Raw genomic sequence first — 24,147 nt, 5'->3', positions numbered from 1 at the left:
ACAAATAAGTTAATTTCAGGGTGCAACTCTAGTTAAAATTCAGCATGGCAATATATCTTCTACTTTTGGTCAGCAGCACTTATAAAAAAGTGATTATTAGAAGATTTGCTCCTCGCCAAAAGTCTGATTTCCATCTTGCCAATCTTACATTGAACTAAAAATGGAGACAAAGGCCATTTCTCGCTTTTATTTGCAGATATGCATGAACAGACCATTGCAGGCGCTTTCGTCTTCCAGCAAACCTACTGCTGGATGTCTTGGAGAAGCTACAGAGGAACTACAGCCACTACAAAAATAGTGATTTTCAGAAGAGAAACAATTTTTGTTACTTTTTTTCATTCACTTAGCACTCTTAACAATCATCTGCCCATTAATTAATATTGTTATAGCTACCTATAATACACTAATTTATTACATGTTCCATCTGAGAAATATTCTACACTCTTCAAAGTCAAGTGCAAAGATATTCCCCTCCCAGTCTGCTTCATTAAGAGCAGAGATATAATTGAGTGCAAATGGATGGAAAAGAATAAATAGTGTAGTATAGAGCACATTATTTATTTCCACAATTTCTTAGCTCATACAATTTTTGAGAAGGTTTGATTTGTGATTTTTCTAGATGTACTGGTGTAGGGGGATAGAATATAAGAAAATAAAGGTAGTATAAAAAGTAATCTTACCCCTAAGGAGTTGCAGATGAGCCAATTATTAGAGATTAGGAACAGGCCTGACTTTAACAGGGCACAGCTGTAGCCAATGAGAAGAGGAGTGCTATAAAAGAGTGGATCGGGTGGCTGAGTGGAAACTGGAGTAGGTTGTGGAGTTGGTTGGCTGCTGTGAGGAGAAGAAGAAAGAGTTGATGTTTAGAGGAGTTGTCTATGAGAAACATCAAAGAGGTACGAAACTCTTGTAATAAGGAGACAACAATATGGAACCTTTGCAATATAATGACAAAAATGATGACGTATTGGTAAGAAAGTTACTCCATTATAAGTAAGATTTGGAGTTTTGTACCTTGCATTTTCACTACACTGCAATTTAAATGTATAGGCTTGATATTTATGGTGCAACATACCAAGCATTATTATAAAAATATTATTTTCAGATTTTTCTTGGCTTAGTGTACTAATATAAGTACTTTTGCCATCATGAATAGTTAAGTGAATAATGGTTACTTATATTTTGTAAAGATGGATTACTCTCTCATCTGATTTTAAAAAATTAACTTAGATGCTAATCCATCAGATGTTTCAGGCATTCATTATGAGTAAGTGACCTGGTGGGGCTTCAGATGGCACTAGCAGAACATAATGACTCTGACCTTCTTAACCTGGGATACACACACATATAAATGAGAGCAGGAACTTTACCTTGTGTGTGTATTCGTGCAATTTGCTATTTCAGACTGGAATATCCAGCAAGCAGGAGGAGAACTTTACACTGGTGAGAGGTCCCAGGATGTGGGTGTTGATATCAGATGTGTTTAGGGCCTGTGCAGATGTTCAAGAGTCTTACCTAAGTATGAGTGTGCTTGTGGAAAGTGTGTTTACACTTGTGAGCCTCAGCCCCAATCGGCCAGAGGTTAGGTGCAGGGCTTGGATGTTTCTCCTCGCCCCTCACGAGCACTACCCCTGTGTGCCGCTGAATTCAGCGCCCTGGCAGCAGCAGTCTGTGTGGCTGCTGGCACGAGTCTCCTGTGAAGCTGGATGAATTTGCAAAGGAAAAGGCATCAGTTTTATCCAACAGCCTGGGACTGAGTCATCTGCATCTCAGGGTGTGTCAGGCTGGGCTCCAGATGTCAGGAAGGTGTCCGTGGACTCCAAAGGCTGCTGGCTTCAGTGGCTTTCATAACATCTTTAACCCTTGCCCTGAATGGAAATAATTTTATTTTATCTTTTTGCGGTCAAAAAGACTGTCTAGTAGCAGGTAATTGCTCCATAAATTTGTTTCAGCTTTAATTTAAGTTCGAGCAATCGTGTGCTGTAATTCCCACTGTTAGTAATTACAGGTAGCTACTCATGTGACATTGCTGATGACTATTTGATATTTTATTTGCAGACTAAAATATCATAGCCTTTTTTGATTGAACTAGGAATTTTTTGTATGAACGCAAAAAGAATAGAAGAAATTCAAAATGAGACTGGAGACAAAATTTATGGTAAATATACTTCTCTTACCTTCCAGGAATATTGTGTTTGAAGACAACGCCTGTGAGCTCCCTCCTATGGATCAATGGGCTTATTCATAACTAATTAAAGAGTATGATCTGATTAAAAGGCAGTATGGAATAATGTAGTCTGTATAACTTATTCTTTAAAGTGTTTTCTTAGTCGTCTGATACAAGCAATCATAGTAAAAAGTTAAAAGTAGGTTCTCAAATATCTGAGTAACTATGGTTTTGCTTCACTGACAGCATTCCTACTTTCATTCTGGTCTTGGTTATGTATATTATAGTGATTTTTCTAAATTCTTTTTTTTTTTGACCTTCTACATTTAGAGACTCCTTTCTGTTTGAGGTAAAGAAGACTTGAGCATACATGATTTCTCCAGGCTGAAGTGGGGTCATCTGAATTCTTCACACACAAATCAGGAAGTGTCTGTAGGACAGCATTACAGAAAGAGGTCTCCTACCCTTTCCATGAAATTAATATAACTGAGATTTTCTCTGAAGTATCTGTATGCTGATGTACATACAATGGGGAGCAAAAGAAGGGAGGTAGAGATCTGTGTGCAGACCAAGCATTACAATTTCACTGATGTCAAAGAGACAGCTCACGTGGTCTCAGTGTTGCTGCAGGTGGGTCACCATTTCATCAGGAAGAACAAACCAGGGGAGAAGAGGAATTGTCTTTTATGTGAACAGAGGGGACAGAGGGAGTACAGGGACCTTTGAGCATAAAACTTTCTTTTCCTTTTCTTTATTTCTCCTGCCTTTTTACCTTTCTGTATGTCTGTGTCTCCTGTGAGGCTGATTACTTTGCTAAGAGAGGTTGTAGAATGTTTATTTTAGGAGATTAAATAGACATTTAGAAAAATGTCTATTTTAGAAGATTAGAAACATGATTTCACAATTTTCTGGACAAGCTGTTCTATGCAACCACAGATGGAGCAGGAATGAAGGTTTAGACAGCTTCCACAGGTTGCCTTTCTCCTCATGCATTTTGTGAGCTCTCCAGTAGAGCACCCCCACTCTGAGTCTCTGAAGACAGAAATATCTTCAGCTAATGAAAAATTTACTGAATCTTAAATAATTTTCCCTTCCTTTTTGTTTGCATTGTTTCATTTACCCACTTGACACTTAAAACTTGACATGTTCTCTTGCAATAAATTCTATGGAATAGACCAGAAAAACACACCTTTAATTGGAAGGATTTGAAAATTTATTCTCTCAACTTCTTAGACAGATCTGAGTCTTGCTTGCGGGCCTTGCTTTAAAGGAAAGTTTTTACTACAATGTTAGGTATATTTACAAACACACACATGTACATATACACACACATATACTCTGAGAATAATAATTTAAAATTAGATCTAATGGATTGTTTCAGATTGTGACAAAGACTGTAAGCAATTCAAATCCTTCAACAAATAATTATGTGACAGAAGAAAATGTGAAGAGGATAATTAGGCTGTGGCATAATTTCTGTGCTTGAGGAACAACCAGGCTATAATAAAAATTTCAGAGATAGATTAAGTCTATCAAATTGTGTGTTGTGAAAAGGATGAACACGAATGACAGTTTTTGTAGTTCCAGGGTAAGAGCTAGTTGAAGCTGGACCTAACAATTGTTGCTTCAAAACTTCACCAAAATAACATTCAACATTAGACAAAGTCTTCCAAATTGAAGAAGCTTGTCTGCCTAAGTGCCTCACTGAGATCCATGGTGTAATGAGCAAATAAGTTTCATCGTGACCAAAGGTGTATGCCAGGTGTGATGTTAATGGGCAGAGAGGACTGTGGATGGAAGCAAGATTGACTAAAAGAACACCCTCAAAATACCTTTAGAAATAAAAAGTTTACTACAGTTTAGGGAAGAGCCACCTAAGCTGCTTAGCCACTAGCAGGGCAGCAAGGTGAGGAACGAGAAAAATGTATATGAACAGCAAACATCATGTACTCTTTGGCAGGGAAAGCAGCAAAAATAAAGGAGGCATTCAAAGCTGTGCCTACAGGAATAAACAGGCTTGTGCACCAAGTGTTGATGTGAGGAGTGTGATAGATTTTGCTATGCATGGATCTGTACAGCCAGCATGCTGCCTATGCATAACACATCACCTTCCAGTGCACTGCAGTCATGGTCAGATGCTAGAGACCTCATAATAACACACTTTTATATGGGTTTTAAGTAACTATCCTTAGGTTTTTGTACTTTAGAATTTTAAAAGGTATGAAAAGATATTGTAACTTTTTTCACAGTTTAAATGTCATGTATTAGCAGTTATACTTCTTTAGAAATTATTTTTTGTTGTAGGATTTTAGATTTATCATTCTCCTGTAGCCATTTGGATGACACTGCAGCCTGTCAGTAAAAGTTACTAATGAAGTATAAGTGAGAATCAGTTTTAAGATATCTTGCTTCTCTTTTCAGCTACAACAGACATATTTGTTGCAACAAGTAAAACTTTTAACATCACTGTGTTATATATTTAAAAAAAATACAATAAATCAAATGTGAGACAGTTTCCTAACCTGTAAAAAGTTATCATCAGGGTACATTGTCACTGCTTTGAGAAACAGAAATCAGTAGAGCAAGGTTTATGGGATAGGTTAAATAATGGATCTTTAAGGACTTTGCTTGAAGCACACACGTTCAAACTTGACAGGTGCTTGAATTTCCATCATTCTGTTTTTTCCAGTTTCTCATTCAGTGAATTACAGAAATTGTCTCCAGGGCACAGTGTTCTCAAGGAAAAAAGCAATAAAGAGGAAACATTTCTAGCATTATGGTAAAACTGTTTATTTCTTAAGAAAAATAAGTTGTATAAATTAGTTTGACCTTTCCAAATTTCAGGTTTTGGGGAAAAAATTGCCTTCTTAAATTATATGGTTCCACTCTGAATTGCTCCATATTTCTGACCCTCAAGTTCTCTTTCTTTTTCACTTTTCTACAGTGATCTTTAGACTAATGCTGTGGCCCTCAGTGCCTCACTTTACTGTTTGGAGGGGAAAAGAAAGAAAAGACTTTCTATGACAGCACTTTGTAAACACTTCTGTGACTTCGGTGAAATTCACTTTAAAAAATAAGCTGCACAGATACTTTTTCTACAACCCTATTTTAGAACTATTCACAGAAATGACTGACAGCTAATGGCTATAATGTTTCCATAATTTTCTGGTGCAGTAAATGTCAATGTTATCCAGCCAATCATAGCAGCTTTTTACTAATCTTTTTTCATTCTTTAGCTGACATTTTCCCCACCTGAAGTGTTCACATACACACACATGCACACATACTAAGCTAGGACATCAGTAGACAAATGCTAGCTGTAGGGTCTGACTAAGTTTTTAAAGAACTCCCTCCTATTCCTCTCTATCCCAAGGATTTTCTACAGTCAAATATTCAAAAGATCAATTTAAAATCTTTGCATGAAAATACATCTCTTGAGAGTTTAATTCAGGAAACAGAAATTATTGTATAGTATTGTATAGTATTCAAATTGACCAATTGGTAAGGACACAATAAATTTTCTGTGTATACAGAATGTATTCAATTTAAGTAGATTTCATGAAACTTTCATAACAAGCAACCATAAGAAGGAATGGCTTAGTTACCTTGCTGATAGTGCAAAATTGATTTATTGTCATTCATGAATGACAAGTATTATCTTTTTTTCTTATAATTAACTGATTATTCATTGTGTGATATGGGTGAAAATAAAACATCCTGTAAAAATGTATTTTAAAACTGGTTTTTGTAATCTGGTACCAACTCCTTGAGTTCATATACACCACCTAGATATCTTCTTCAGGTATATTTCTTGCAGTAGCTAGAATGTATTATCATCATTATCTTCTGAGAAGCTGCTGTAAGATAGTTCGGTGATACTAAATATCATACAAATATATGGTCAAAATTCCTAGTAAAATTTACAGTAAATAAAATATAAATATACCTTGCAGGACAGTGTACTTCAAAAATGGAATCATCCTCCTCTGGTATGTTTACAATGGTAGCAACACAAAAAACTTTTGTACTCCTCTGTTTGTTGAATTCTAGTTTGCAATGTCAGCAAAAAGAAAGAAAGAGTGTAACACTGGGATTTATCTTTCAGTCACCATAGGAAAAGATGTAGAGCACAGGGAAAGAGAATCATAAGGAATTAAAAGAAAGCAAGAATATTTGTGTTTATGGATTGCAGAGATAAGTGCCTCAAAAATACATAAAATTAGTAGAAAGGTATCTTTGATCATTTATTTCCAGAAGAAAAACACTTCCTATACGCTATTTATAAGAAAGGACTCTTCCCTTTTAGTTTATGTCCACAAAACTTGTTCGCCTTGCGTTTCAGTAGCAAAGGCAAGATTTTCTCACTACTGCTGGTACTCACTAGATGTCTGTTCTTGCCGTATCCAGTTAAGACATCTACTTAACTAGTTGTTTGGTGGTTAATAGAGCTAGAGAGGAGAAATAAATTTTCTACATCTTTGGTTTTCCTAGTTTTATAACTAAGTTTTCTTTTTTGCTGAAATTAAGTTTTTCATTATCAGAAGACAAATCTATCTTTGCTTTGAAGCCAGAATTCTGCCCCTGAAGTAAAGAGAAGGTTCAAAGTTAATAACTCTTTTCTGTGCTTTGCATATAAAACTGACTCCAAATTTTAGCTGAAGTAACACATTTCTCAGCAGTTGATTATTAAGCTGATTAATTCCTTCTAAGAATTCTAGCTAGAAGAGCTCACTGTTCCCTCAGCAGTGTTCACCACAATAAGAATGATAACAAGCAGATACAGGCACAAGACCACTTCACTCTCTGCTCCTCCAACATTGAATAAGCATGTTCTGTAGAACAGAGGTAATACCACACTCCAGCCTCCAGTAGTAAGGGCCTGCCTAACTCATTTAAATGACTCACACAGGAGAAACAGCTCACCTACCTGTTTTTCCTCTTGGACCGGTGATGGTCACCAGCTAAGTATGCTTCTAAACAGGCTCAGTGTATGCTGGATCCACAAGTTTTGTCTGAGATATTTAGTGTGTTTGTCAAAAATGTGCTTCTAGGACTGCTCTGTAAAATCATTCAAGGAAGAAAAACTGTTATTTTCATCAATGAAGCCTGACCATGATGCAATTAGGAAAAATAAAAAAAGTTGTTTAGTTTTGTTTGGGTTTTTTCTTCACTTTTGCGGAGTTTACACAATTAAAGCTTGATTACACATTCTCCCTTGTTTTGTTGTTTTTGGTTAAAGGCCACCTTGATAAAAATGTGGCTTTCATAATATAAATTGATCTAAATCCACAGAATATTTCTGTATAGGGAGAAAAAAATAAAGGGCTGCATTTTTTCCCAAAAGTACTTATAGTTGCATATATCCTTTTCCTCTAATTGCTCATTGCTTAAAGTGACAAAGTGCTATTTTACTTTTTAATTAAAAAAAAAAAAAGAGAAAAAAGACCCATTATCTTTTCTCCCCATTTGTCTTCTAAATTGCAAAATAATCTATACACACAATTCTAGTTGAGACAGTTTTGAGAGGCTTGCTTTGCAGTAGCTGGTGTATATTACTTTCTAAAAAGTCATAAGTTAAGAAACCTAAAGAAGCAGAGGTGAATGTGTCTACTTGCATATTCATACATGTGCAAATATTTCAAATATTTCATGCATAAAGACTACAGAAGCCTCAAAAAGATAAATTCTCATTAAATTTTCATACTGTTCAATGTAGTTAGCATCTCCATGTTACTTGGTTCTTATGACACAAGTCCAAGTTGGGAAAAACATATGTTGCTCTTACAAGCAAACTTACAGCTCAGTGAAGGAATAGACCAGAAATATTCACCCAAAACACATCAAAGGATGTAGCAATTTTTGCATACTGTCTTGACATTTAGTCCAGCCACGTGCCGTTATTATATACTTGTTTATCTTATGTTTGCTGCTCCTTTCATTTTAGCTAATGTATCCAATTGATCATTCATCATTATTGCGAATGTTACTGCAATAGAGTAATTCTAGATTCTGACAGATGTAGTGTGTTGTAATGACTTAAACATGGTTGCAAGGCTTGTTTTTAAAAGCCTTTTCTTTTTACTATCTTCCTCAAAAACAATTTAATCTTTCTATTTGACATGAAAAAAATAGATGTAGAACAAAACTGTGTGTGATAGGAATGTCATATTCCAATACACAGTACAGGATTGGGTTTTTTTCATGTTTAATTATGGTATTTTTAGAAAAATAAAATCATATGTAAATTATAGTTTTTTTATATTATGTACTTTTTGAAATTGCATGACTAATACAGATGCCTCAAAATATTGTGGTAAATTCTCTGATACCTTTAACCATGGTGATGATAAATTCTATGAACTATATTAGAAATTTTGAATCACAGAAAATGAAGTCACTTACTTCAACTTGTCTCTCACTACACCAAATTATGTATTCTGCTGGCTAAGGTTTCTCCTGAGGAAGAAAAACCCTGCATGATTCTGATGATATTTTTTTTTTTCTGTCTTGAGAAGTCTTTTTACTTTGTGAATGTAGAATATGATTTGGCATCAACAGACTAAAACAAAGAAATCCATGTGTACATCAACTCAGGAAACAGAATCTGTGTAAATTTCAAAAAAAAAAATTTTCCTTGGCATAAAACTTTTCTAAATCTCCTTTCTCCTACAGAATACTTTTGCAGGTTTTCCTGCCTAATGATGAGCCATTAAATTAATGTAAAAATTTCTGGGGAGTTGGAATTATGTTTATCTATTGTATGTGTACAGATACATGTTCACATTTATATATATAACATTGAGGAAATTATTATTTCCACTTTCTATTCATTATCAACACAACAAAGACAATTTCGGAGAGGTCTCACATTAATCTATGACCAATTTATGTAACTTCTAGTGAATGTTAAAACTTAATATAATGTTAATTCAATTAGAACAATATTTACTAAGGACAGAAAAAAAGGGAATATTCTTGTAAACAGATGCATTTAGCTAAAACAGGAAAGAGGCTAGAAACTCAAGATAGTATAAGTAGAAATATCTAAAACAAATGGATTAAGTCTATTTGCAAAGAATTCTTTTAACTGAAAAAAACCCGGAGATTTTATTTATCACTCTTAATGCAAGGCCTATGTGTTTTGGATAAGTTTATATACATTCCCAGATGATCATCTTTAAAAATAACCACTCCCCCTCAAAAATAAACAAACAAATGAACTAACAAAGAAGCAAACAAACAAAACCCACCAAACCACTACAGTAACAACAATGCCCACGACCAACAACAAAGACATAACTGACAATTTTTCACAATCTTATTATAAATGTGTTTTACTGCATGTTTCATTGAATCATCCTGTAAGTCACAATTCTGTTGTTGCTGGATCAAAGTTAGGGTTTCTCACACCTCCTTAGATGTGTAATAGGAAGATCTTTGGATGGTCCATGGATTGCCTGACATTGAAATATCCATGACTCCAATTTTTCTTTGTTGTAGCCTCTGGATTTTGGTAATGAGAACTTGTAAAAGCATCAAAGCACACCAACACACATGCAGCCTTTGTCTGTAGAATGAATTATATTTCAGCAATTGTCTTCAAATGCACAGATAAACAGTAAGTCATATTCAAACCTATCTGTATTCTTGACTGTTGAGTTCTATAAATCTAAAAGCCTATTTGATTCTCCTTCCCTGTGCTATTGCAAGGAAATAAAGTTTTCTGTAATATATAGCATAACAATAGATACAAGAAAAATAATATTTTTATCTATATATACACTATTTCAGATTACTGTTTCTGAGAAAATTACATCAATATAGACAAGCTTGTAAAATGAAGCTGAAATTTTGACAAGGAGACAACTTGTCTCCTGTGTTCCCCTCTAGAACTACAATAATATAAGCAAAAAAAAAGAGTATTGAACTTCAAAATATATTTTATAATCCATCACACTATTTATTGTAAGAGGATTGTGTTTCAGATGAAAGGCAGTTGAAGAAAACACATCCATTTCATCACATTTCTCAGAAAGTGGACTTTCCCTTTAATATATATTTCAATCTGAAGAGAGACGTGCTGGTGAAATGAAAACAAATGACAGTGCTATCTCCAAAGAGACAATGTATTATTTCAAAATGTATGTAAAGGCCCTTGCTTTGCCCTTATGACAGTTAAATTCTCAAAGTGAAACAGGCAAAAACCATGGCTAATTCATTCAAGGAGACATGAAATGTGACCCCTCCTTTTTTTCTTCAGTGTGAGGAGAAAGAGAGGATGAAGGGGGCTGAGGAAGTGCATGTGCAAGTGTGTGTGTCTGTGTCTGTGTGTATGTATGTGTGTTTTTGTGTTTTAATAAATTTTCTCTGTGGTGTATGCAAAATGAAACATAGTCTGAATTGGAAAAAGACACTTTTGATTTACATGATGTCTAAATGCCAATTAAAAGAAAATAAGATTGACTCCCAACACAACTCACATCATAAAAGGATGAGAATATAGCTAAAATTAATGAGGGCGAAAGATAAAGTGATCAGTTTAGATGGTGATCACAGTGATGATGAAGTCTGAATAAATGCCTTGTTGTCTAATACAATTTCTTATTTCACGACTTAAACCTTACTTGAAGGCATACATAATCACTAGGCTTAAGAAGAAACCTGTTTCATTTTCAGTTCAGAATCATGAAATATCTTTTTCTCTTAGTAATTATTTCATTATTTAAATTTGTCTCTTCACTGTTCTGAATAATCATGATTAACATTTGAATATGTTTTGAGATAATTCTTTGGAAAATTATCTGGAAGCATAAACACACTCTGTTCTGTTTCTGACAGAGGTCTGGTATCAGAGATTTCAATGGAAGTAAAAAACCCACAAAAGACATTTGTGTTTTAAAATCATAGAATAATAGAATCTTTTATGTTGGAAAAGACCCCCAAGATCATCAAGTACAGCCATAAGCCCAGCACTGCAAAATCCACCAGAAAATCATCTCCCTAAGAACCACAACTATGAATCTCTTAAAAACCTTCAGGGATGGGGACTTATCATCATCAGTCTCTGAACATCCTTTCAGTGAATAATTTTTTCCTAATATCCAATCTAAACCTCCCTTGGTGGTACTTGAGGCAATTTCCTCTTGCCCTGTCTTTTGTTGTTTGGGAGAAGATACCAACCCCTATAGTGCAACAACTTCTCCTTTCAGGTATCTGTAGAGAGCAATAAGGTCTCCCCTGAATGTACTTTTCTTCAGTCTAAATAATCCCAGCACCTTCTGCTTCTCCTTGTAACACTTGCGCTCCAGATCCTTCACCAGCTTCTTAGGAAGAAGCTTTTTCCCTTCTCTGGACATGCTCCGACACCTCAATGTCTCTCTTGTAGTGAAGGGCCCAGAACTGGACCCAGCACTAAAGGTGCAGCCTCACCAGTACCGAGTACAGAGCGTTTTATATCTACTTTATACACAGATTATGTAGCATCCTAAGTAATGCCATTAATCTGTTAAAGTAAATAGATACAGTCTTATAGTTAAATGTACTAAGAGTTGCTGGAAGAAAGATGAAAACACAGGTCTTAATATCACTAACAGTATAAATTATAGCAAATTTAGTGATCAGTGTAGACAAGAGAAACAAGCATCTGAGTGTGGGCAAAAAATATCGAACATTAAGAAAGGATAAAATGATACTCTCTATTTTTGCTTATTGGATAACTTCTATTAGGGTAATTATAATAACTCCAGACTGATGGCAGAATATTTCAACCATCTACTGATGCTTTGTAGTACTAACTGACCTAAAGTTTTTCAGTTTCTGATTAGTTAAGTTGAACAAAAAGAGACAGCTGTCACTGTGCAAAAACCTGCTGTATAGTTTTGAATTTTCATGAAATGTACCTTTGCATCTGCTCAAGTTGGACTAAACAGCAGAACATGGGGTGCAATAAATGAGAAGTGAAAGCTAAGGTGTGGAGTAGCATATCTGTTCACTTACATAATTTGAAAAGAATTAAAATATTGGGAAGGAAGAGAAATAGGGGTAGAAAATAGAAAACAAAAAGTGTAGTTGTGAAAATATTTAGGTTCAGTTCTAAAATAAATTATCCATAACGAATACTCTAGCTTCACCCCAGCTTCATATGAAGCTCCATACTGCTTTATGTACTATATTCTTGGAATGAAAGAAGAAAAGATGGAAATATCTTTTCATAATAAAAATAAAATCACAGAATATAGCCCTTTGAGTCCAAGATGATGAAGATATTGTACGTAGAAGTAAGTAAATGCAAAACAAGTTATAATACATCTCTTTTGAATAGATTTTTAGGCAGATAAGTTACTCTCTGTGAGGAGTCAATGCAAAATTGGTCTGCATATTTGAATGATTGCAATAAAACTTCCATTGTTTCCCCAGCGTGAAGGGAGTTTTCAACACTATTCTTGAACAGAGTAACCTTTGATGTCCATTTTACTTGAGATGTAATCTTTTCCTTTCTTTTTTTTTTTAAAAACTAATCTCATGAGACATGAATATCTTGCAGCTGTAGAAGTCTGTATGCAAATAATTGCTTTGTCAAATAAACATCAATAAGTCAAATTTATTAACATATGAATGCATTCAGCTTATTAGGCAAATTATACAAAGCCCATGTATGCAGCAAAAAAACCATAGAATTCCTTGGACAGTGGTATTGTATTTTAAAACTGTTTTAAGTATTCCCATGAGCACAAAGTCTCAATAAAATGAAAGTACTGCATAGGAAAACTTCGTTTATGAAATTTTGTAACAAATAGACCACAAACATTAATTTCAGTGTTACACAGAATGCATTTAAACTATTCTCCAGACCTAAGCACTTTCTAGGCTGTCTGGACATTATTTCAATTTAAATCCTAATATGGAGCTCTGCAAATAGCCATCTTTTTCTGTGCAGATCGAAAATTCAAGGTGATTGTTTATGGTGTGTGGAATGTATGTGATATACAATATGTGGATGTGTATCCTTTCAAGAGCTGAGTGACAAGCATGAGAAATGGATCTCTGCAGTGATGACTGCACTCCTAGCCCAAATGACAAGTGTGTGGGTATTTCCCTGGAGGGCAGTATCAAATTGAGAATCACAGTAGTGACTAGAGCTAAGCTAAAGAAGAGGACTGCTATTACCTATTTTATGAAAACCATACTTTCTGTGAAATCTGGAAAGAGATAAAGTTTGGATTGATTGCATTTATTTTTTACAAAGATTGGAGACAATAGTGGTACTTGAAAAAAGAAACTATTTTTTACCAACACTTTGTTTTTTCTTTGTTACTATATTTCTGTTTATAAAAGATTTGCATTGTGCTGATACAGCCTCCTATGGCATAGATGCACTAAAATTGTGATAAACAAATCAAACAGTCACCGATAACTTTAAGGATACTATCTTTATGTGTATACATACATTCCTTTTCTGCATCTAATTCAGCATGAAACACAGAGCCCTATTTACTTATTCAATGCATTGATCAGTCCTGCAAATCATCCTGTCAAGTTAATGAAGACTTGTTTAAAAATTATCAACACTGCTATCTGAAAATATTAAGATATTGCAATTCTGACTATTCCATGGTATGTGTTTTATTTTTAAACCATAATATTTGTACATTTTATATGCAGTCATAGATACACGAATGATCTCCTGTAGTTTCACCATGATGAGGATTACTGTTTTACTCATATGTACACTGAAAAAGGCAGATGAGCAGCTGTTCATTTTTATTCTCCCTCCTCCTTGTCCATGTCTCCATACACCTACCTGTACCATAAAGTTGTTACTGCTGTGTCTCTTAATTTCATCTTTCCATTTGCTTGCCACTAACACTGGATCACAAAATCAGACAGTAATTTAGTTTGCAAGGGACTAGCTCCAAAATGGATCCACTGAAAGACACAATGAGAATGGAATGAAACGAGACTTTGAAACCAAGGATGAGGGTGCAGGGAAAGGTGTTTTAATTTTTAATCTTTTTTCTCACCACAAAAATCTATCTTAATTAGCAATAAATTAATTTTCCCAAGTTCCTTTTGCACATAATGTCTCATTTTTCCTTATGGGTAGATATCTCACTGCTGCATAAAATTAACCCACCACAAATCCACTGCTTAAAGCTTAATCAGTTCTATCAAGCTGTTGAGGGCCTTGCCCTACCAAAATTTGTGTATCACCAGTAATGGAAATTCCACATCTATCTCAGAAACCCTACCTCATATTCCACTATTTTTGATAGCTCTTGCTTCCTGCATCAACTGAGAATATCTTCTGTTGTTAACTACAGTCTGTTGCTTCCTACCTGTGTGTTGTTGACACACATCTGAGATTCTGGGACCACCTGCCAAGTTCTGCTCTTAGGTATTAGCATTAATACCTCCCTTTTCTCTTTTTAAGTTTGAACAAAATCCAATCCACTTAGCCTTTACTTGTACTTTAGGCTTTCCAGTCCCATGAGCATTGGCTAGTTTCTTGCTAGATGTACGCCAATACATTGGTGTCTTTTTTACATTGTGCAGGGGAGTTCAAGGTCAGATGTCAGACTCCAGATGTAACCTCACAAGTAGTAAATAGATGAAAAAAAGTCATTTCTGCCATCTTGTAGGCAGCCATCTCATTAATGCAGCCCAAGATATTGATAACCATCTTTGTTACAAGGATTCAATGGTGGCTCAAATTTCTACTCATCTGCTAGGACTCCAAAGTCCACTTCTACAAAAGTGTTTATAGACAGTCAGTGTCTAACTTGTACTGGTGTATGTGATTATTCCCACCCAAATGCATGACTTATCATTAGCCATTTCTGAATTTCATGAGATATATGTCAGTCCTTCCTCCAGCCTGTTGTAGTCCATCTGAATAGCAGCTCTACCCTCCAGTGTACTGACTGCTCCCCTATGTGTTACTGTCTGCAAAGCTGCTCAGAGCGCTCTCCATGCCAACATTCAAGTTTTTAGTATACACATTCATCAGTGGTGGCTCAAGTACTAAATCCTGAGGGGAAGCACCAGCTAAGAGTGAGTCTTCTATTAGTGTCACAGTACAGTAATGATCGAATTTGATCACGAGGGTCTTGCCAGTTTTCGGCTCATCTCATTTTCCGCTTATCCAGTCCATGAATCATCACTTTTGCTGTAAGGATAATATGGGATATTGTGCAAATTTCTTACTGAAGTTATTTGACACCATACCTGACATAATTTCTCTTCCAGATTATATCTTGAATCATCCTGTTATGTTTTTCCTATTCCTTGTCTGATAAGCATCTTTCCCTATATATCCTATATTATATTTGTTTTCCTATTTCTCCTAGTTTTCAGTCATCTCTTGTAATGTTCATCTCCTCCTTATCTTTTCTACATATTTGGTGCATGAAAAGTCTATATTTTCAGTCCTTTGTTCTGCCTTTTGAATTATTAAAGGGCCAGAAAAGGTTCAAACACATAGCTAAATCAAAATAATATCGCTTTTACTTATAAAAATGCAGTAACATATGTTCACATTTCTCAAGGCATGCTGCACCTTTGAACCCAAATGTATGTGCAGAAGCAACCTCTGACGTGACCTCATAATCACTTCTAAAACCCAGACAGGCTTCTCAATTGAATATAGAATTCAACCTGCCATTGTAAGACTATGGACACTACATCTTTGAGCCTAGATTTTCTATAGCAAATTAGTATTGCAAAAAAAGAAAAAAAATTTTAAAAAATGTAAGATTGGATGCACAATCAAAGGGCAAGAACTGCAGGAAGTGGATTCAGAAGTCTCAAAGCTTTTGATGGCTTTAAAATGTCATTGTTTACCTGTTTCTAGGTAGACATGATAAATAAAAATTCATTATTTGTGGATGAGAGGATAAATTTGTATCTAAGAAGATTTTGAACTAAACTGAACTGGGACAACTTCACTAGAAGGAATGAATAAATATGTATGGTCTGAAAAAAAACTGAACGTGTAGAGTGCAATGCCACAGAATGAAGTTCAATGTCCCTTTACTCTAATTTTCAGGTGAAATAGGCTGTCATAATTCAAAGTTATTTCATTCTGAAAATGTGTTAGAGATCGAAGAGCAAGATAATTGCAAGAGCAATGGTAAGCAAAATGAATGAGATAATTGTCATCGAGATTAAGTTTATGTAAGAAGGATTTCTTGTGGGTTTCTTTGAGTTTATTGTCATATTGTTGCTATAATTACAGAAAGACATTGACAAAGAGTTATACATTTATATTAGATTTCCCTACCAGAGAAAAAATTGAATTATTTTACTCTTGTTTCTCTTCTTGCAATTGTGACAACACCAAATCAAAGCTAAGAAACATAGGTTTTCTTATATTTACAGGATCTGGTGTTTTTTTCAATCACAAGTAAAGAATAAATTTTAACAGAATAAATATCACCCCAGAAATAATTTCTGAATCTATGTTAATGGTAAAATAAAATTTTAAAATTCTTCTTTAGCTTCTAGCCATGAGTTTGACTTATGACTCTTGAATCAATATAAGAAAACTACCAAAACTCAGTTAGGCAGCTAAACCATGGAAGGAAAGGCTTTCAGACGGGAATTTTCTTTAGTCTTTCTAACTGATACATTATTTTATGCAGAAGATTGTGGAATCCTTTCTGAAGTGCCAAGGTCTCTTTTACCCATGCATAGTTATTTTATTTTCAAAACTACCAAGTCTGCAGACATTTACAAGACTGCAGAGAAACAGACGAAAATGCAGGGGGGAAGATTCAAACCACGATTCCCTAAATTCAAACGCATTAGATCTTTCTCTTTGTATGGAGCTCACAAGACAATAGGCTCATGATCAATAGAAGCCTTTTTGTGCCAAATAAAACCTCGTGAGGCCCAGGTTTGGGTAAATTCTCTTTTTTCTTGTGGCTCAGCTCCACCATGAGAAATCTTTGAGGCTTAGAAAGTGGTTAGCAAGACATTAACTGACTGCATATTAAGACACTATGTTCTGCCTCAGCGGGCATTATTCACATTTCATTTTCATCTTTTTCAAACATTGAACTATGCATTATATTCAAAATATAAAACCTGACATTCATATACTTTTATAATAATGAGTTTAAAACAAATTGTTTGTTACTGCCTTTAATTTCAGACATCACATCTGAGCCAAAAGACATCATGCAAACCAATTATTTTTGACAAACTAAAATCCAACCCCGTCAATGAAGAAAACATGAGAGAACACTTTAGGAAAAAAGATCTTTTAATCAGAGAAAGTACATATTTCTGTTCTTCAGCAAGGGTTTTCTACATTTAAAATATCTTACTTAAAAAACCCCAACAAACTAAAAACTTTCTGAAAAAAAATGCTGAAGTCTTCAAACTGAGTAGAATTCTCTGAAGGTTCTTTACTATACATGGCGCATTTTATAGTTTAACTATGCTTCACTTTGGATAAATTGAAGTATCCTAAAAAGGTCTTCTTGATGCTTATTTCTACAAACAGAATTCTCTGTGGATTAAGACATATTTTTGTCCTTATGCACCTCATGCACCCAACAAAAGTTAAATTGTTATTATTTGCATAATTCTAGAGATGGGAATACAGTTCCTTTAATCATTTTACAACAGCCTATTCAGCTTTTCCTTTGAACTGAAGCAACTCTGCACCCTGTTATACCAGGTCTTGTTGAAAAAGTTTAATGTAAATACCCCTGCTAAACTAAATTCCCTTAATTTTGAAGGATCTGGGCCTAATATTTCTTATTATGTGCTCACTATCAGGTTACAAGGTTTTAGAATAATACTTCAGCAGTCTTCAGCAACACTACACTCTGAAGTAGCCAGGTGGCCTGTTCTTGTTCTTGCCTTCTGTTTCCTGGATTCAACTACAGCAAGAGATCTGCCTATCCAAAAGAGGGAGCCTGCAAGACAGTAACATCTGTTTGGGCTGACTGATATTCTCCAGCTGACTGCCATGAAAAACAGAATAACATTTTCATTAAAAGGCTACCAGAAATGATATGAAAGTTAGCCTTTACCAAAGCTAGCATTCAGTAATAGCAATTTATTTACATGTTTTTCTAATTTTTAGATTCATGTAGAGTTGAGAAGACGCTGATTTTTTTCTCAGCCAGAGAGCTTTGTTTGCAGAAAAGGTCCCACTGCAAATTATTTGATGTTCTTTGAAAGGATTTGTTGTCTTGTTTCTGTGATTGCAGTTCTGACAACTAGAACTACGTGAACATCCTAGGTAGGTACTTTTTGAAGCAACTCTTAATTTACATTTTTCTTTCAAAACTAGTTATGTTATAACTGTAAACAAGTCAAAAAGCTATAGATGTATGCAAGAATGAGTTAGAACGATTTAGGTTTCTAATGATTTAACGTACAGCACTGCTCTTCTAAAGGTTCTTTAGCTTCCATATGTGTGAAGAGCTGTACTGAAAACAGTGGGAATAAATTGTAAATGGGATGCAGGTTTCAGTGAAAAAAAGAGTTGACTATGAGGACAAATAGCTAAAAGGGAATTATCTTGTTCTGGAAACAAACCTTTCCCAGTACTGACACAGATTTTGACAAGAAATGCAGAATATATTAGGAAGATGGAATAACAAGTTGGAGATCTATTACATGCTGCTTATTGTTCACTGAGATATCTGCATTAGCGAAAATGCCAATAGAGAGATAAAAAAGACATATATGTTTAAAAATCCAAGATCCAGAAAGTAATTGAGTTTATATAATTTATAAATCTGCCTACCCCTACCGATGATATCCCATTTAGCTTGAGGATAAGATTCCTACAGTTCTTAGAAATGTCTTTCCATTAAGGTAGGTATTAGTCTTTCACTTAACACCAGGGAGCTAGCTGGAAAAATTGAAGCCTGGATTTTTAATGACAGCACAGAAGTAAGATCAGCCTTGACAAAATGCATGTACTTTTCCTGTAATTTTTGAGAATTGCTACAGAAAAATCCAGCAACAGTTCAGAGAAAAAAACAAAAGGCTTTTTTGCTTGTGTCTAGTCCTTATTCACCATTCTAGGGGAGCAAGGACTTCTGACAGTCAAGGGGTTTAAGTTCCAAAAGAATTGTGAGGACAAGCTCTATGCAGAGCTGACTGAATACTGAGCCTTAGATTACTTTTGCAAAATCCTAAATCTCCTCACTTCCTTAACAAGGGGTTTGATTATGTTCTTGTTACTGTCCTACTGTCTTGGCCAGTAGCCTGATTGAGAGAACATGGCTTAAATTTGGCTAGATATTTGGACTTTTCCAGCAAGTTATATGAAGGGAAGATTATTTTATGCCTTTTCACAGGAGGCAACTGCTCTTCTAATCTGTGTCCTAGACAAAGAGGTGTGGACATTTATTCCAGTACAATTTCATGTGCCAGAAATGGGTCAGTTTGAGGCCGGATGCATGATGTGGGGCCAGAGCTGTCTTTGGAGGGTAGAGGAGACCCCTGAACATCTGCATCCATGGATTATTTTAAAAGTCTAAGTGCTTTGCTGGATTACACTGTGGTTCTTGAAATATCTACCAATTTATTCATATGCCCTTCATTGTTTTGCAGAGTGTCATAACTGTAATTTTGCCTAAATTTAATTTATCTCAGGGTTGTATAAAACAAGTAGGAAGAAAAACTGTTTGCAGTTTGAGACGTATCCTCTGTTCAAGATTGATTTGATGTAGAAGATCCAAAGGGTTGCTTCAATAACATAGTTCAGCACTGACATCTTTAACTTCCTTTTAAGCAGATACAATCTGGTCTCTGCTCTCTTGGTGAACAAGAATGAAAAGGAGTGAAATCTGTATTTTCACTGCAGTTCTGTCTTCCTCCTCTGTGTACTTAGTACTGTCACAGAACCTGCTTATATCACACACGTAGTATTCACTGCAGAAGTAAAGCCTTTTTTCCCATGTTTATTACATAATTAAGTATTAATCACTTTATGTCCCTGGATTGCCTAGAATTCTCCAAAGTTTTAAAGATACTTTAGGCTTAGACTTTCTGCCTTGTTTGACTTTTCACAGTTATGAACTGAAGGAGTTTTTCAACTCAGCAACATGCATTTTTAAGAAATTCTAAATAAGTAATGCACATTTTGAAAATATGGTCTGAGAAACATGAAATAAAAAAGCCCACACAAGCTGACAGCCTCAGAGAATGCAAAACAAATGAGAAAGCCCCAAATCTGTTTCACACTGCGGTGTGAGCTATTTAAGAGACAGCTGGTCAGTCTTCCTGTTAGTAGTCCTTGTAAACAAAGTTCCAAGGAACAATAGAAAACCTACCTTCTTCTGGTTATTACTTCAGAGGATCTTTTACAATATTGACATTATTTTGAATCTTTGGATACAAAATTACTATTTACGATTTTTATCTATTCACTGTTGTTCATCCACTAATGGCTTTATGAAGCATTTAAGCTTTTCACCTGACTGTATTATGCAATATTTTTTAGGAAAATGCCTTGTTTGAAACATTTCTTTTCCTGAATATCTAATTTCAAATTAGAGAATTACCAACATAGAAATCATTTGAATTCTTCTGCATCTAGGATATTTTAATTTTTTTTGCAAAACACAATAGCTTGATAAGCAAAATATTCTTTAGAGAAGAATTGTGCCATGAATGTGAAGTGTGTAATGAAAGAAAAATGGAATTCTCTGTCCTGGGTAGATAGATTATCCTCAACATGTGAGTTAAATAACATGAATTGTTCCTTTCTTTTCATATGATTTTTTATATTTTTCAATATGTGATAGAACTCAAGATGACCCGATCAAGCTACAGGCCCACACAGATGAAGAAATACTTTGTTTCTTCATCTCCCTGTAGATATTGTAGGTGTTAACAAAACCTGAATTGTTTTGTGTAATTATGAACAACAGACATCTGAAAATGCTGATAGATACTTTGACCCTTAAAGACCTCCAGTGCTGAAAACATGATTTAATAGGTTTTAGCTGCTTTCAAAAAGTAAACTGAAATTCCTAGAATAACAATTTTGACTGTAGATACTGACAGTCAGAACTGATTAGCTCTTGAATACCCAGTATTTTTTATGAACTAAGTTATAGGGACTGATATATTTTAACAGCTCAGGCCAGGTTCCTTTATCCTATTAAAATTCAAGCAAAACTATGATGCTACTCCCCCTACTCTAAGCATGACACAATTTTATCAACAGCTCGTCAATTACTCATTTTATTTAGATGGTACAATAATAAAAACCTAAACAAGATAGCTGTCCATTTTCACAAACTAAAAATACTTGGGGCTCATAGTTGTGCTAATTAAATCATTCTCACAAAAATTTTTATATGACACATAAAATCAAGTTCTACTTAGTTTTGTTTTCCTTAGCCACGGCAGTAGTTGTTAAGTACACATTATATCTTATGGAAAGTATGCTAATATTGTAAGAATTGCTTCCTGTATCTTGAAAAATTGTCACAAGGCAGATGGGTACATCTGCTGTGTCCAAAGAGATCAGGTACTGCAATCCCAGGGCAGGAGGTAGATATTTCAATAAGGAAAGATTTTAAAACTAGACTTCTATTTATGTTCTACAAGCTCTGTAGGAATGTCTGCATGCTCAATATTGATTATTCTCTGGTTGGATTGTGAAGACTTTGCCCTATCACATGTCCTTGAGACAGTAACCTAGAAATCCATTTGCCTTGCAATTAACCTTTCACACAGCTGCTGAATTTAGTTACTGATGTATGAGACTTTTGAAATAACTATATTCCCATGGCAATAATGGAAATGAAGGAAAACAAGCACTGCACCAAACTTATAAAGCAGTGCCACTTGGCACATGTTGTATAATGTTCAGAACTACACCCTTGGTAAAACCCTTAACTTTTCCAATATACTTCAGCTTTTGCTAGCATGTTCAAGTGAAATTATCTCCTTCACTTTTCAAAATAACATCTGCATTGTCTGGGTTCCTATACCTTGGGATATCCATACTTATGTGTCAGTGTGGTGGTCCAGCAGCAACATGTTATGTGTGGTTTAATTCTTGGATTTGGAGCCAAGAAGGCTTCCAACAGACTCAGAAATACAACATCAGCACAGCTAAGATAAGCCTTTTATCATGGGGGAAAAGATGCAACTCCAACAGACTTGCAAAAGAAAGAGCCATGTACTGGAGAATGACAAGAGACTGAGGAGTATTTGAGAGCATGAGAAAACAGCAAATAAATAAGTGACAAGGCTTAAATTAAACAAAATAAATATCCAGCCTTTGATTTAGATATTCATTTTTCATCATCTTCTGGGAAAAAACATTGGTTTGATACCTAGATCTAGCACACATACCTTTAACTAAAATTGAGCTCACATATTCACAAGTTTTTTAAATCATCACTCTTCTAATAATCCCACAAAGCAATGGTGTTTATGTTTATTAGCACTATTTGATGCTGACAGCAGAACATTAGGAGTAGAGTAGAGTAATAGAAGAAGATGTGCAATATTGTAGTACCTATACATGTGTGTGTGTATATATATATGTGTGTGTGCAGGTTTCACCATTTATCAGTCTATATGAAATGCAAGAATGGGAGATTGATGTTTTAAAATGTACCTTTCAATATAAACAAAATACTTGAAAGGTGCTTAGATTCTCTTTATGAAAGGAATTGTCCATAAAATCCCTTGGACATTCTTCAAGATTTATTTATGTTTTAGACATAAATAGATCTTTTCAGACAAATAGTGGATCAAAGAAATCAAAGCTTGAGGAAGGCTAACTGCATGAAAAAAGGGGAACAAAGTCACACTTCAGGCTTTCATCCTTTGAAATTCCCAAACAAAAGCTTTTTTTTGTGTCCACAAAACACTTCCATTCTATATAATTTGCAGTTTAATCATTTTCTGGTGATTCTTCCATATGCTATTATTACTATCATGAGCCAATATCATTGTAAGAAATTAATGTCAAGTTTTTCCCAGTCATGATAAAATTTTTATCATCATCATACATCTCAGAGCAGCTGTGACTTTTACCCATTTGTTGGTAATCCTTTTGAGTCTATATTGTTTGACCAGCCTAGGGGAGATACCCTCAGATCTGTTTCTGTATAAGAACAGTGCAAAACCTTGTAAAAGACTTTAATGTATCTCTGTGAATTCACAGTCAGAGAAGAGTTTTGTAAGTGGTAGTCTTGATCCCCAAGTTAGCTTTGTGCATTATGACACCTTCCAATATGCTCACAAACACAAAACAAAAAACTCAAAGCATAATGCAGAAGAGGAGATGGAAATGGAATCTGTTCAGGCACAACAGATGGAGGATGTATCAAAATTCTGGAAGGGGAGAAGGGGATAAATTTTACCTAACTTTGCATGCTGTACTATGTTATTACCTACATTGAGATGACTACTATAAACTCGCTTCAAATTTAGTGAGAAAAAAATCACACCTTTGGAGTAATATTATCTGACCTATTTACGTTTGTACTTTAAGATAAGAAAAAGTATATACTGAATTTTTTTTCTTTTTATTGTTCTGAAGGTGAACAATCTTAATACATACTTTAGCATTGCAAATACTCCGAGGCATATTCTGAGTTATTAGAAACTTGGTTTCTATTTAGAAGATTATAAATTAAGCCATGTTTAGTTATCTAGTTGTGAAGTATCTTCCTTCACCTTGTGACAGATCAGAAAAGAGAAGGTTCTTCCATTTCAGTCCTCAAAAATGACATCTATACTTCTCAGGCTTCATAACAATAGGAAGAGTTTTTGCTGCCATGGAGGTAAGCAATAAAATGCTTAGAGCTCAGTCCTTTCACAAAGTCCTAATAAAATTTGTCAGAAGCTTTTCTTCATATCTCATCTTTTATATTCTATTAAGGAAGAATGGATGAAAACATTACATTAGCCAATTATTCTAGCAAAAATTCTACTATTTGTAGCTTTGCAGCTATGGTGGGTGAAATTATTTTGATGCATCTCTC

General features: G+C 34.8%; 1 long non-coding RNA gene across 1 annotated transcript; it reads left to right on the top strand.

Annotated features, from left to right (window-relative positions):
• The first annotated feature begins 815 nt into the window (after positions 1 to 815).
• LOC132085775 (uncharacterized) lies at positions 816 to 2,925 on the top strand. Its single transcript, XR_009420273.1, has 3 exons — positions 816 to 896; positions 2,093 to 2,158; positions 2,498 to 2,925. It is a non-coding gene; the product is annotated as an uncharacterized LOC132085775 (long non-coding RNA).
• Positions 2,926 to 24,147: the final 21,222 nt, after the last annotated feature.

The sequence above is a fragment of the Ammospiza nelsoni genome, chromosome 2 (assembly GCF_027579445.1).
Source record: "Ammospiza nelsoni isolate bAmmNel1 chromosome 2, bAmmNel1.pri, whole genome shotgun sequence".
NCBI classification, from domain to species: Eukaryota; Metazoa; Chordata; class Aves; order Passeriformes; family Passerellidae; genus Ammospiza; species Ammospiza nelsoni.
Note: the sequence above shows the minus strand (reverse complement) of the source record. Positions and strands in the feature narration are given on the sequence as shown.